Raw genomic sequence first — 16,773 nt, 5'->3', positions numbered from 1 at the left:
ACGTTTTGCCAGCGGTCAGGAGTGTCTTGGTCATATGTAGCCAACGCCATTTCGAATTGCTTGTCCTGTTTAGGTGTCCATGAAGAGTTAGAGCTTCGGGAAGTGCTGATTGAATTGGAAGCCATTAGTGAAAATGTGGATCAAAAATGAGGAATTGAGAATAAGGTTGGTTGTTGTATTGATGATGAGTTGAGATGATTTGAATTGGTTAAATTTTGAGAGTGTGGAGCTCCTTATATGTAGGAGGGGAAAAGCAATATGTGGGGTTATAAGCCAGTTGGAAGAATATATACTTCGAAATGAGAGATTTTTAGAATGACCATTCTTTTAGCAACCACATAAAATTTTAGTGAAGGGACAAAAGTTTTGATATGATGATCATCATGATTAGAGTCTAGTCCCTTAAAAGGACATAATAAAGGTTTAATAGTTTAGTGGAATGAGATTCTCTTGACTATTGCTATAAGGAAATTAGGAGGCTTCCTTTTTCTTGCTAGTGTCCTAAAAGTTTACCAATAACTATTGGACCCTCCCTTACCCCTTTCAGCATTTTTGGATCTTATCATCATTAGTGTCGACTTAACCCCCTATCGTATCTGATACTATTCATAAAGCATGTGCTTATAAGCATTTTGTCTAATAATATTTTTTGAACATTTTCTCTTGTGCGATTTAGAGATATAATATCTATAGGATTCCTATTTGCATTGTTTGATTAGCAGTTTAATTTTATGTCTTTTCTACGATGGACTGTGACACAAGAAGCGAATCTTGCCATTCTTGGTCCCAAGATCTTTGAGCAACTTCAGGTAATATTCTTTTTTCTTTCTTTTTATGAAATGTAAATATCAGCAAAACTGTGAGCTAGTACATAATATGGTTTTACAAAAGAGCTTTACCATATTGAAATGAGACCTTAACCAAAAAAAACATGGGATCATATGGGTGTTTATATATGAGTGAGTACGTAGTTTAACATCTACGTCGTCCTATTTGCCCGATGCTTTATATATAGCTCTAGTAGGTTTAAGTGAATTGTTAAGCTTGTGTTTTATATTTCTTGCAATTTTTCCTCCATCACACAAGATGAAAAATTGAGCAAGAAAAATAAAAATATTAACTAAGTTCATGTTTGCACTGATAGATGTCTTTTCGATCTGGTTGTAGCTCTAAGTCTTTATTCATCTCTCTTCCATCACCGGAGTGTGACAAAAAGAGAATCATGCCAATATTGGTCTCGAGATCATTGAGCAAGTTCAGGTAATCATACATTTACTGGTTTATATTGAGCATCTCTAGGAAAACAAAAAAAGGACCATGATTTTGTGAATATTAAACCCTGTTTATGTCTGGTGCCTTTAGCTAGTAGCTGTACGTCAGAACATGATTCTAATTATTAGACAATAAGACAAAATCTCATACGACACACAGTACTAATTAAAGAAGATGTACTTTGGCATAATCAGAGGTTTTAGCCCTCAAAAACATTTTCATTCGTGGGTGCCACGGAATAACATTCTTTGACAATGATAGGTCCATTTATTATTTTTTTTTAAAAAAAAATCAAGATGGTTTACTCACTAACCTAACCATTTTTTTCTTTCTTTTTGTGCAGCCTCTTCTCTTCTAAACCTTGTGTAAAAATCTCTTATCTCTTGGGATTTTGTTCTTGCTTACCTAGAGATGGGAAAAGCTAGCTAGCAGCAGCACATTTGTATAAAGAATATTCAGGTGTTCATGTCTTCTTTTTAATTTTCACCTTTGAACATGGTTAGAGAATATATCGGACTAATTCTCCAAATCTTGGGATCTTATCTTCGAGAGATCTTCTGCGCCTTTCTTACGCTTCTTGTGCTTATTTGTTCAAAACATTTTTTCGATCCTCAGATTCTTCGACTACCGAGAGGGTGAGAAGTTATGGAACTTTCTTCGTACATAAAATTTGTATACAAAAAATGTGTTTACCTCTCTAGCTAACTTTGCGTGGTAGGTAGATTCCCCTACTTTCATGTTGTGTTTTATTTGTAGCCATTTTTTTCAATCGTGGTTGTTATTACTTATTATGAAAAAAACAAAGTACAATTAATTACATTAGGAAAACAAAAATGGACTGTATATTGTACATAATAAGTTAAAGCATATAAACAAAAAAATCATTTGACGAGAATCTAAAACCGTACGTCCTACAAGGCTACAATGCAGCCATGCTTCATCTTATAGTCCAATATTTTAAGTGGTTTGTAAGCTTTGAAACTTTTATTTATTTTGTTGAATACAAAATTTTTAGAATTAATATTTTACATGATAAGTTGAAATATCATGAACCATAACTGAGATATTATGAAAAGGGAAATAAGGATCACTGAAAGTCTAATTTAGATTACAAAATGGGATACATAAAATTATAAATTTATATATTTGAAATTGAAACCTAAATTATTAGGATTGTAAATTTGCAATCACAACAATAAAATTAATTACAAAAAGTAAGAGTAACAAACAGAAAGCTAATAGTTAGTTATGAAACTTACTGAAAGGAAGACGTTTATAGAATTTAATAAAAATTGTAAATTCAACAATGACAATTTCAAAAAAAAAAAAATAATAATAAAAAAATCAAATTGGCTATCTTGCAATATTTTTCTTTGACTAAAAGTATTAAGATTGTAGTTATAGCTTTACAATAACAAAAATGAACTATAAAGTGTACGAATAACAAACATATAGCTAATGACATGCAGCTGCATCAGTTACATTGAGTCTTGAATGGGTTTGGCATCAACTTCCGTGGAGCACCGACAGCATAAGCGAGTAGTCCAAACATCAGCTAATAGTTTTTGCAAAAGTTATTCGAAGCTTACAGATGGAAGTGGCAGTCCTGATGCGGTGGGTTCCCTGAGTGCTAAGAGCCTAAGAGAACTTTGAAATTTCTCGATTCCATTTTTTGAAGAAGACTGCTGAACACATCATTTGAGAAATTATTATTATTTGAGATCACAAACACACTAACAACTTGATTGGGATGAAGAGCGAATGGTCCACAGCCATGAGAAGAATGTCCCTCATCATCATTTTAGCTCTCTCATGTATGTTCCCTGACTCTATATATCAAATCAGAGATACTACTAATGATTACATAACATATACGATTAAAGGAAAGTGTCTTTAGTCAAGTGGTTACCGCACCACCTCTGCTATCGATCCTACCGGAGTTCCACTCTACTAAGTCGCGTTACCCCACGTTGTAGAAATTGATTATGAATCGAGACTTGTCGATTCAACGATCACAAGATAAAGAAGAGAAAAAGGTGTTAAAAAGAAGGTTTTATATATAGGACCTTCGAGAAGAAAAGTGAATAGGAGTTAGTAGTAATTTTCTTAGCTCCTCTGGAAAATCGTTCAGCTGTTCTTCTCTCCCAAGAAAAAAAGAAAAAAAAAAGAGTGGCACACTTTCACTAGCAAGAACCTTACCCTCAACAGCTAATTTGATATTGTGATAAAGAACATATGGACTAAACTTATGAGGAATTGGGTAATGAGTTTTTAAAACTTATGTAGTGTTGGATATAGATTTCACCCTACCTTAACAAGCCTCCTCTCAGCCCAACTAGCAAATGGTCAACGGAGCTTCTAAAACAGTTGACCAACCAAATAGAACGAGTTGGGCCGGCGACACACCTAGAAGGCCTGTTAGGACGCTCAGCCAATTTCAACGACGGCCCGACCACGATTAACCGCCGCCAAAGCAATGAAGTGGTACCACATGGATCTCAAGACAAGAAGATGATACGTACTGTCAACTATAAATAGAGGAAGGCCCCGAGTGAGCAGAGACAGAAGTTAACTGGAGTAAGAGTAAGGATATTATCTGATTCTAATTTAAGTTCTTAAGTTGTATTAGCGAGTATACGGTTCTGTAACTAGCCGTCTGGCTTTTAGTAACATTACTGTAATCTTGCTGATCCTTGATAAACTCAAGAAAAAGTTCTTCGTTTAGTCCCATTTATTACTTGTTCCTTAGTTCGACGAGCTCTAGATCAACATGTGGGATTGCGAAATCATCAATATCATATGGAATAAACTTATGAGTTTCTAAAAATCCTAAAAATACAAGAATCTCAGTCTTATGATTACGTTCAAACTAGCTGGTACAAACGAGAAGAAAAATAGGTGCTAGCATTCAAATGTTATTTACTTATTTTAGGACTAAAGAGAAACTTCTTACAATTCTGTTCATAATGACATTTACTCCCACAAAAAATGGCTACCTTAGCAAATAATATAAGAATACCCGGTCTGAGTTATCCCTAAAACCCGAATTGTTAAATATTCGGATAGAATTAGGAAAACCAATGTTTTTAAAACCGGACCGGAGAGTAAACTAGAAGTCTTTCGGGTCACTGGATCAACCGGTCGAACCGGTCCGACCAGGAGTCAATCAAATAATGTATATTTTAATTATATGAACATAATTTTAACCTTTTTTTATCTTTTTCTTACAAAATATATCAACAATACATTACTAATTTACGTACCTTTCAATTAATAAAACATAAATTAGTAACTGAAGAATGTATTATGTATATATAAATAATAGAAAATCTTCACTGAAAACAAACAGCAACATAAGCAACATGACATGAACCAAACAAAAAAAGGTATGAACCACGTATGATAGATAAACTTTTTGTCCCACATCGACCACGAGCTAAGTAAATTACATGATTAATTTGATATAAGCAGTTCAGATTTTTTTGGGCTGTAAAGGCCCGTGTCGTAGTGTAAAAATTGATTTTTTTATTGACCCGACCCATCGGTTTAACCCCGGATTTTTGGGTTTTAGTGGGTCTTCCCAGTTTTATCCGAGTATTTAACAATTCGGGTTTTAGGGGTAACTCGGATAGGACTGTAAGCTGGTTCATGGGTTAACCAGTCCGACCGGCCGGTCCGATCTAGGTTTAAAAACACTGGTGTTCGGGTATTCTTATATTATTTGCTAAGGTAGCCATTTTTTGTGGGAGTAAATGTCATTCTTTGATTGACCCGTGGTACGATTGGTTCAACCAGTTAACCCAATAACCCGAAAGACTTCCGGTTCACTCTTCGGTCTGGTTTAAAAACATCGCCGAACACAAATGTATACGTACGTACCTCACTGGATCTAACACTTCGAATATAAGGTGTATAGTGGCGTAGTAGTCGAAATCAAAGATTCTTAGACTTTTTGAGCTAAAATAGTTTCTTATATATATATATATGGTCCAATTACATAAACAAAAATCATGTTTTTGTTTACTTTGAATTGACAATGTAAGACAAAGCATTTGGAAGAAAATACACTATATGAAAAGATTTCAATAACTTATTTTGTCAACCAATATTATTGTTTTATTTTATTTTATAATTCATATTTTTTTTTTTTAATTGGCTAAAAATTTTCATTGTAAATTAGGATATCGATAGTGTAAAGTTGTAAATTTTGATTATGGAACTAGTGTTTAAAATAAGATTTATTACATATAATGACAATGAATATGAATGCTGTCTAAGAAAATAATTACAAAGATTCTTTGGATGATTTAATCTTCATTAAAACTATTATCAGATGAGTTTTTTTTTTCTCTGTAATATGTTAACTTTTAGTTTTATGTGGAAATCTATTTTATGTGACGGAGACTAAAGAGTTTAGGATTTTGAGTTTATATTTTACTTTTGTGTAGCATTCGATATTTAATTTTGTAAAAAAATCATGCATTACCATTTACCAAAATATGCGTCCAATAAATAAAAGACCCATATTTTAACCCAAAAGAAAAAAAATCTACGAAATAACATTCTCTAAAATCACTATGACATTTCAATAAAAGATAAAATATTAACTAATACTACTAAACTACCATATTATTATTTTCTCAATTAAATATTGTCTTTTTTATCGGATGTCCCCGAAGGGACACTCAATTATAAATATTGTCATCCATAATTCACTCTTTGAATTTTGTATTGTGATCAACTTTTTACTATATCGACCTCGTCATGTGCCACTCGTACTGGCTATTGGTTGTTGCTGTTGACTCTGTCTATAGCCTTCATGGACCAAATTCGCTCTGATAAAGTAAAGTTTATTTTATTTTATTTGAACAGATTCCAATCTTTACATGATCCCTTTGAAAAGATTAACATTCGATGTTGTGAAGATGCTCCCTCGTACTCATATGCCCACGTAAATTATTAAACATGTAATTTCATATATGGAAAAAACAACAATTATTGTTTATATAAAAAATGTAATTAGTTTACGTTATCTCTAGTTTTAAATTCAAATCTTGATATAGAGATTATCAAAACAGATTAGAACATTGCATTTAGTTTTCTTAGAAAAAAACTCAAAAAAACAAATTTTTGTTCACTTTCCATACAATACTAATTAATTAAAATTTTAAAATGTATTATGTATGCAAACTTTTTTTCTTTCAAATATCTATTTTAAATATACAACATACTGATCATAATATACAACCTAGCTACTGGTTTTGCTAGTATTATCATTGTGTCATTGGCCAACATAAAGTATGTAGAGTTTGGGTATTTGGATTTTCGATACCAAAATAAATTGTATTGAATTAGTAAAATAAGATCTTAGGCTTGACCAAAAATATATGTCATGGGAAAAAAATTATGCATTATAACTTAACTTATTTTTTCCTGACTTAAAAGCCCTAGGAATCAAACACATGTTCACATGGAACTAGTTGTGGAGTGTGGCAACACTAAGTTAATCAACTTTTTCATGCAAAGGAATTTGCATTAGTTTATTGCATATCTGGTCCAGAATCCCATTTATTCTATACTTTTTATACTTTTTAAAAAAAATATAATCTTATTCAATTTGTCTCGTAAGAGAATAGAACACACGGATTCGTCCGGATAGAAGGATATTTTATTTGGTGCCTATTTAAAGAAGTAAAAGTTGATATTGAAGTTTATAGCATCGCGTTTTATTTGGTGTTAGTGATATATTAGAAGTCGATTTAATCTGATAGTATGCGATAAAAGAAAAAACAAAGCTGCCAATCGTTTTAACTTTTACTAAAATGAAGAAAAAATATTTCTTCCTGTTAGAATATTTAATCAAAAATTAAGAACATTTTTCAGTGATAGATAGTCAAATTTATTTTTTAGGAGTCTTTTCATGTGCTATTATAATCTTAAATCATTTTAAATATTCCAGTTTTATAGTTACCCACAACAAAAAAATCACAATGTTTTTGTTGCAAACTAGATCGTCATTCCAACGATGTAAATGTATTTGATTACTCGCATGAGTTCGTTTTTGATATCATTTTTGATTAGTGGCGGATGCATAAATAATTTTTATCGGGGTCATTCAAGATAAAACTGTAAATTTCGAGAGAGTACATGGGTTATAGAGAGTCATTTTGGGTGGACTTGCCAACTTTAATTTGCTGCCAATTCTTTATTGTTCTTTTTGGCTAAAGACATATATAATTATCTAACATTAATATTATTATTGAGTATGCGTCTGTCCCTGGTTGTAACATCTTGACCGCCACCATCTGTGGAATCCTAACCCCGTCCGAAGGTTTGAGGAACTTGTGACCATTTAGTTATTCATTTCAATATTTTATTTTGTTGCATTTCTTATAAATTTTGACTAAAACCTAAGAAGTGTTGTTATGTTTCCTTTAGTCACACGATGAGAAGTTGAGAACTAACAAGGTTAGATTTGGATCAGAAAAGAATCTTTAATTGTAGGGGTTCTTCACACGCACTGTTGAGTGTTGTCTAGACTGGGCTTGACTTCATATTTGCATTGGAGCCCAAAATTGAAGCTTGTTTGTGTAGTCCTGTCCAGTGTCCACAAGTTATTGCCTTTCGTTTTGATTGTTCATTACCCTAGAATGTTGTTGATACACTCTAAGGTATCACAAGTTACTATAATTTTTTTTTTAAATGTCCGCATTAATGGATCATGTCGATTGTTTAAAAAAAAATAGAACACATCACCCAGTGTTCAACTACACCTTGTGATAAGATCCAAATATCTCTAAAGAAACAACACAAGCTAGTATTTTCACTATATGATAATTATGCCGGTGAAATTGAAGATAAAGAGCAAAGAACTATTCTAGTCAAGTCTCTTACTAGATTTTTTTAAAAAAACTGCCGAATAGAAACAAAATAATTGTCGACTACAAGAAAAAAACGAATGCGAAGAGTGAAGCTTTTTTTTTTGTTCAAAGAAAAAAGATAAGCTATCATCATAAAATAAGCTATATTAACAAATTGTAAGTCTTGTTGTTTCCTTAGCTTCGTGACTCGTAGTAATTAGACCTTGTTGTTGGTTGGTTGGTTTCCACTTGTTTTCTTTACTTTTGCTCTTCCTCTTTCTTGATTTGCACTAAACTTGGAACATAAGAGCTAGAGCAACACAATTGTGGTTCTTATTGTTATCATATCGAAAAGCATACATGCGTGCGGTTTTTGTTGTGGTTTTGGTTTGGATCCATCTGGTTTGTCCTAAATATGGGTTCTAAACCACAAACCTAGCGGTGTGCTCCCTGGTCACAGTAAAAGACTTTAGCTATCTCTACTTGTTTAAGAAAATTACGTATGTCCTTTATTGATGGCTCAACGAATTCGTCCTTGAGTATTCCATGAAGATTAAACCTCATTGAAAAATGTCTATAACAACCCATCATTATTGTAAGAAAAAATCTGTTTGTGTATCAAACTTTTCAGTCGACATAGGAAACGACATTATTTTAAGATTTTTCTCTTTGGCATCAACAGTTATAATGCCTCGTAATTTATTAAACAAAAATATTTTAGTATGAAAAAAAAATCATTATTGCATCTAATGTTACCAAGTCGTTTCAATTTGGTCAAACTAATTATATCGAAAAGTAATGAATGTATACGACATGTATTACTATTAACAGTAACTAGCTAACTATTTTACAATGGAAACTCATAATAACTCAAATCCAAAAAAAAAAGATCATTGTGCAGTGACCATCTACAGTGTAGTTAAATTATATAGAGGTAAAAGAATGTTTTGAAATTTGGAAGTGGGTAAAGTTGAAAACTTTGATATATATTATTGGGATATTTATGGATTTAGGGCTTTATTGTGCCAAATCTTTTAAATTATGAACTATAGTCCATACTCTCAGATTTAAGTATTTTTGGACTAAAGAAAAAATTAGTTTTGCCTCTATCTTCTTCTTCTTCGTTTTCTTCACCGAACAACAACAACTTTTCTTCCGCCGATCAAATCCTTCGCTTCCCCTCCCTATCAAAACTATGGCTTCTCACCTTCCCATCAGCACCATCTCTATTACGTTTAACACCAATTATTTAGCTTCTAAAACATAATCTCTCTCAACCAAAACTATAATTTAATAGATTTAATTTAATTTTGTTTTGAGTGAAGAAATATAAACCCTAAGAGGATACTATCTTGTGAACCCAAGGGATCTAATCACAAATAATGATCAAATAAAAAATTCCGATCATCTTTAAATCATCTCATTGACCTGGATTTCATTATCATCAGCTCATCGCCATCTCGTTCACTCATCGGCGAAATCGCTGGTCAAAAAAAAAATCATTTTCCTTTTTTGAGGAGAGTAAAAACGTCTTTCTATCCAACTATAAATGCTCATTTCTATAATCACGCACAGAAGTTCCTGATTCAATAAGAATCTGGAAAATGATGTCTTATTCAGTAATTAATCCATGTATTATTACTTTAGTGAATAGAGAGGGACATATAAGAATATGAGTGGGTAAATGGTATAGGAACACTCTCTGATCAAAAGCAATGGTCTCCTACCTTCCAATCACTATCTTCAAACCCATTGTTTTTTCTTTATATTTTATTTTGTTGCATTTCTTATAGTTAGAGAGTTCTTCACACGCATTGTCGAGTATTGACTAGACTGGGCTTGACTTCATGTTTTGTTTGCATTGGATGTATGGCCCAACATCGTAGCTTGTTTGTGTAGTCCACAGTTACTTCATTTGTTTTGATTCTCGATGCCGTTGAATGTCGATACACATACACTTACGGTATTACTATGAGTATATAACTTTTGATTGTGTTCATTAATGACATCGTGTCGATTGATATTAAAAATTCGAACATTATCACATTGTGTTCAACGACACCTTGTGATAAGCTCCAAATCAAGCTCAAAAGAAATAAGACAAGAGTTTTTTTTTTTTGCTAAATGAAATAACACAACAGTTATCAAATTAAAGTGATCAAAATCTGTTAATTAAGACGATGAAATTAAATTTAAGGGCAGAAGAGCTAATTTCTAGCCATGTCAATGACTACTCTTGAAAGAAATAGAAACAAATAATTATTGACTACTCTTGTTTAAAGGATAAAGGATAATGCAAAAAGAAAAGGGATTAATAAAAAAAAAGCTATGTTTATAAATTGCAAGTCTTGTTGTTTCCTTCTTGACTCGTACTGTTTAAGATCTTCTTGTTGTTGGTTCGGTTCCACTTCTTCGCTTTCCTATTGCTCTTCCTCTTCCTTAATTTGCACTAAACTTGGAACATAAGAACTAGTGGACACAATTTTTTTGTTTTGTTTTTTTTTTAGCTAAGCGAGTAAATATCATATAAAATAAAAAAGGTTTGGTTTTATATGTTGGTTACCTAACATTTGGTTCCTTGGCAAAAAAAGAAATAAAAAACAAGGGAGCAAATTAGAATTTCAGCTTTCTTAGACCATTTCTTCATCTGATCCAAAGACCCATAAGATTCCTGAATTTCCGTCGATGTTGTTTCGCATGGATAGTGTTGATGATCACTCGATCAATAGTCTTGAAAATCGTAGCTGGTGGTATGACTTGAAGATTGTGTAAAACGTTGTTTCTCTGCTTCCAAATAGCAACACCGTCGTTTGAGAAGCAAGTTTCCGTAGGATGGATGGCGATGAAGATGTGCTGAGTTTGATCCAGGAGAGCAGGCTGTCCCAGTCCCTAAACTGAACCGGAGCTAGGCGCAATCTGGTCTGCACTAAATTCCAGAGGGTGACGCTGAAACTACATGTGAGGAGGAGATGGTCCCTTGTCTCTGCATTCGCTACGCAAATACAACAGAGGGGGGAAACCTGCAGACCCCATGAGTTCAATCTTGATCGGGTAGGTAGCCTATTTAGGTGAGCCACCCACATGTGGAAAGAGTTCCTTGGGGTAGCTCCTTTAAACCAAATCACGGGGAACCAGTCCTTTTCAGGTTCTCTACGCCTTAAAGCTTCCCACGTCCTAGCAGATGAGAAACCGTTGCATTCCACGTTGTTGACAGCCCAGCCATAGTTGTCTTCAAGATTAGGCTGCAGAGGGAGGTCAAGAGTGGTAAGGTATGAGTGAAGGTCAAGAGCTTGTTGGGATCTGGGAGAGGGTAATCTCCATGATGTTCCTTCGATAGCATCGGCGACCGCTGCCGTAATTGGGATTCTCAGGTTTCTCGGGCCATCAGCTCCCAAGAATTTTATCAAGGGTCCAAATATGCTCCAAGAGTCGTTCCAGAAGCTCGCAGTTAAACCATTTCCTATTGAACATTTCAGAAACCTCTCTGCAATTGGTCTAAGGCGAAGGGTACTTTTCCAGGACCAAGTATCATTGATATGTTCTTTTAAAGACCAGAAGTCCGCTATGGAGCCACTTCCTGAGCCCGGGAAATGGTGATGCATATGCCATTTTACCCATAAAGAGTGTTTATTTGAGAATAACATCCAGATGAGCTTAAGGTTGAGGGTTAAATTCCAGTCGAAGAAAATTCTGAGACCCAGACCTCCCTCTTCTCTTGGCAAACAGACCTGCGACCAAGCCACTTTAGCTTTGTAGTGGTTTTCTATGCCTCCAGACCAAATAAAACGTGAGCAAAGTGACTCAAGTTCTTTGATACAGCTTCGTGGCAAAGTGAAAGTAGAGATCCAAAACACTATAACACCAGAGATGACTGAAGCTAAGAGTTGGATTCTTCCCGCAAATGATAGAGATTTTACAGACCAAGTGGTGAACTTGCTCTTCACTTTCTCCACAAGTGGGGCATATTCTGAAGTTTTGAGCTTGTGACTCATTAGGGGGAGCCCCAGATACCTTATAGGTAAGGATGCTAAGGGGAACCCGTATTGTGTAATTGTTGCTACCTCAGCTTTGCTCTATCTTGTTGACATTCATGTTCAGGCCAGACCAACCAGCGAAATCATCTAGCGTTTCATTTATACCGTGGAGAGAGGAGCTACCTCCGTCGAAGAAAACCATCATGTCATCCGCAAACATCAAATGAGTAATGTTCAGATCTGATGTTTTCGGATGATAAAAGATATAGCCTGAGGAGTACCTTGATGAGAGAAGTTTTGAAAATACTTCCATTGCTAGAACAAAGAGGTAGGGTGACATAGGATCACCTTGCCTCAAACCTCTTCTACTCTTGAAAAAGCCTCCTGAGACACCATTTATGGCAACAGAGAATGAAGGAGTGGTGATGCATTCCTCAATCCAGCTAATGAAAACATATGGCAGGTTGATTCCCTTTAAAACCGCTAGAATGAAATCCCATCGAACAGAATTAAACGCTTTCCTTAGGTCAACTTTAAGCATCCCTCGAGCATCAACATTTTTCCTGTTGTAACCATGTACTAATTCTGTGGCTAACAACACGTTTTCCGATAAGTTTCTCCCTTTAATGAAAGCAGATTGGCTTGGAGATATGACATTTGGGAGTAGGACCTTGAGTCTATTTGCAATCACTTTTGAAACCACCTTGTAGAGAGTATTCAGACAGGAGATAGGTCTAAATTCGCAGGGCTTTGAGGCGTTGGGGATCTTCGGGATAAGAACCAGGGTGGTTGCATTCCATTGCTTGAGGAGCTTTCCTGAGGAAAAAAATTCTTTTACTGCAGCGATGACCTCGCCCCCAATGATGTTCCAGCAACTGATGAAGAATTTTGCAGGATATCCGTCTGGGCCGCTGGATTTGTTTCTTGGAAGAGAGAAAAAAACCTCTTTAATCTCCTCTGAGGAAAAAGGCCTTACTAGATGAGCTTGTTGATCAGAAGAGCAAGTAAAATCCAACGGACTTGTAATGTCCTCCTTGTGGTGAATCAATTTTTTTTCCTATCGCGTTCTCCAGGAAATGAATATGGACACAATTGGGAGACCAAATGCTTCAACTTCTTTAAGATCCACTTTTTTCAAGCATATTTTCTCTCTAATGATGTAAGCATTGTAGCTTTGAGAACCATCAAACAGATAACCAAATTTAGTGAGCGGTTCTATCTCAAAGTTTAAGAATGGGATCCACGATACTGCGTTGGGATCCACGATACCATGGAGATTAAACCTCATTGAACAAATCCTTTTATAATCCTTCATGATGAACCTTATAAACTGATTCTTTGGTTTTGCTTTACATAAAATCTGAGTTTTGCACACCCAAGATCCAAGGTGGAGTTGAACGTGCATGCTTACCTAAAATCTACTTAAGCAACGCCAATTCCTGATAAGCAGGATGAATATAACTGGTCATTGATTCCACTAATTGCAACGGCTTCTCGACATCAAGAACCTGGAACAGCCTCAGACCAAGGCGTGATGAAACTACCTGGTACTCCGAAATCTGGTTCAAAGGAGCCATCCCAAAGCATGCTTTCAACATGTGGGTAACTCAGCTTAATCGACTTCCAACCAAGCAAAGACTGTTCTCTTGGGGGATCATTCCCTCTCCAGCCTACAGCTTCTGTTCTTTGGAGTCAAGAGATCACCTGTTTTTTACCTGCTTCTTTCCCTTCGAGATCTGGCGTCTAGTACCAGCAAGGATCGATCCAAACTCGCAACTTCCTCTATCCTGGACAGAACTTCTCTTCTGAGTTCGACTCTCTTCAGCAGCAACACCACCCCTCCTGCGTAAACTCGTCTCACAAGCATCAATCTACCACATTTGGAAGCAGCGCAACAACTTGATCCACAACCAAGTATCTATACCTCCAGCCATAACATTCAAGATAATTCATAAGGAGGTAAAAAATATCATCTCTGCAAAACAACACCGAAAGACTTTGATTAAAAAAACGTTGTGACTTTTCTCTCAAACACGCGATCCCTTTGTTTCTCCTCTCACCTTCGCCGATCTCGGCGTCGGTCCCCTCCGCCCCTCATGGGCAAACAGAAAGCCAAACAAAAACCTCCCCGCGGTATCCCCATTGGATCCGCTTCTTCCAGTTTGTCTTCCTCGAAGTGTACCCCACCGAAATCCCCAAATTCAGTCGGAGCTACATCGGCTCCAAATCCAGTCAATCCGTTGCCTGAATCCCCCAAGATTTCAGGCAACATCATCAACTCCTCCGATTCCTACCAAGCAGGTAACCCGGTTACTGTTGAGGTAGCAATCGAAAACCCTAGATCTGAAAATTCTGGGGAAATAGTCGCTGCTACAAGTCCCAAAACCAATGTACCAGCATCCGTAGCAATTGAGGCTCCCTCTCCTCAGGTAGAAGGCTTGGCTGCTGAGAGTCTCAAACCTACGCCTGTTCCGATTGGATCTGCTGCTGAATCCTGTAAGCCGTCTGAGGAATCCCCTTGGAAGGATCTGGTAAAGGGGTTCTCTGACCAGCTGGAAAAGAAGGGCACTCCCTACACCCTCGAGTCGGGTGAGATGTGTGTGACTATACCCAACTCAGTCATTGAAAAAAAACAAGAAATCCTGGGATTCATTTATCCTCGGACAATTTTATGAGGAACCTCCTCATCGAGGAGCGGTCCATGCCATTGTGAACGGTATTTGGAGCAAGCAAAGGAGAGATATAACAGTGTCAAAAATGGAGGGACACTCTTTCCTCTTTCGGGTCCCCTGTCCCAATGTCAGGCGTCACATTCTAAGTCAACCTCTCTGGCAGGTGGATGGACAGACAATGTTTGTTGCTAAATGGTCACCGGACATAACACCCAAGAAGCCAGAATTAGCTAAGGTCCCAGTCTGGCTTGATTTCCACGGAGTGCCGTTGGAGTTTTTCAACAGAGAAGGGCTGCAGTATGTCGCGGGGCTTGTTGGACATCCGGTTTGCTTGTACCCACAAACAGAGAAACTGGTAAACATCGAAGTTGCCAAAGTCTACACCATCATTGACCCTCGTAAGCCGTGTCCTGAAGCAGTTAATGTGAGGTTTGAGTCTGGTCAGACTAGAAGAATCTCGGTGACTAGTCCCTGGCTACCTTCGCTTTGCAGTAACTGCAAGAAGGTTGGACACACCATCAATCGTTGTACAAAAAATCCGCCGACCTGCAATCTTTGTGGTTCGGTTAAGCACATGGAGGGCTCTTGCCCGCGCTCAGGGCACAACAAGAAACATGGTAAGGCACCAGTTCAGTGTCACCTGCCTATTGTGGAATTAGCACCTCGACCCAACCGTACTGCTTCCCCACAAAAAGAGGCAATCTGGCAACCAGTAAAGGCTCCCAAGCAATTGGTTCACGATAAGCAGGCGAATGGAGAATCTAGTAATGCTCCTGCTCAAACCAACTTGGTGGGCTCTCAACCTTCCCCACCAAGGCGTAGGCAAATTCTGGATGAAGGGCAGCTATGTGTTGATCTCTCGGCAAACCTGTTTAACTCTCTGAGGCCCATTGCGGATAAAGAGGATAACCAGGTGGATGATTCTGAACCTGACAGCCTATCGGGGGATGAAGTTAATCCAGATGCTGAGTCGGATCGTTTCTTGAGGGTGATATCGAAAAGAATGCAGAAGAAAAAGGATGGTCGAGCCAGGGCTGGAGGCCCTCAAATCCTCTAAGCCAATATCCCTTTAATAGATATTTTTTGTCGTAATGTAAGAGGATTTAATGATCCTGTAAAGCGGAGAAGTTTTAGGAATTGGATTAAGGTATATAAACCTTGTTTTGGTGGGATTATAGAAACCCGCGTCCATCCTGAGAAGGTGAGTCATATCCTTTCTCGTAGTCTTCCAGGGTGGTTTTTGGTAGATAATTATGAGTTCTCGCCTCTTGGGAAGATATGGGTAGTGTGGCACCCTTCTGTCAAAGTCACAATCTTATCCAAGTCCTTGCAGATGATCACCTGTCTGGTAAAGATCCCTTTTGTGTCGGAGGAAGTGGTGGTGTCTATAGTCTATGCTTCGTCAACATGCAGTGAGGAAAGGAAACTACTATGGGCTGAGATTCAACTTCTAGCAGGTTCTACTACAGTAATCAACAGGCCTTGGCTGGTAACAGGGGATTTTAACCAAATCTTATCTCCTGATGAGCACTCTGATCCTGGTGTACTCACAACTACAAGAGGTATGTGAGACTTCGCTCAATGTCTCTCTGATTCTCAGCTCTCGGATCTCCCATACTGCGGTAACACCTTTACCTGGTCCAACAAGCACTCTATTGACCCCTTATCAAAGAAGCTCGACCGGATATTAGTCAATGACAATTGGTTGAATGCTTTCCCAACTTCCCTGGGTGTGTTCGGTGATCCTGGTTTCTCGGACCATAGCCCGTCTTGCATTTTTGTGGACTTCGGTAAGCCAAAAATACATAAACCCTTCAAGTTCCTCACTCTACTGAATTGCAATGCAGAGTTTGTCCCTCTCATCAAGCTTTGGTGGAATGCTCTTTCGTTTGACTGCTCAAGGATGCTGTTGGTGTCGAAAAAACTCAAAGCCCTGAAACGGGTGATATCAGATTTCAGCAAAGAAAACTATTCGGACATAGAAAAAAGAACCAA

General features: G+C 36.9%; 1 pseudogene; it reads right to left on the bottom strand.

Annotated features, from left to right (window-relative positions):
• Positions 10,776 to 11,215, bottom strand: LOC109131011 (annotated as a pseudogene).

The sequence above is a fragment of the Camelina sativa genome, chromosome 19 (genome assembly GCF_000633955.1).
Source record: "Camelina sativa cultivar DH55 chromosome 19, Cs, whole genome shotgun sequence".
Classification (NCBI taxonomy): domain Eukaryota; kingdom Viridiplantae; phylum Streptophyta; class Magnoliopsida; order Brassicales; family Brassicaceae; genus Camelina; species Camelina sativa.
Note: the sequence above shows the minus strand (reverse complement) of the source record. Positions and strands in the feature narration are given on the sequence as shown.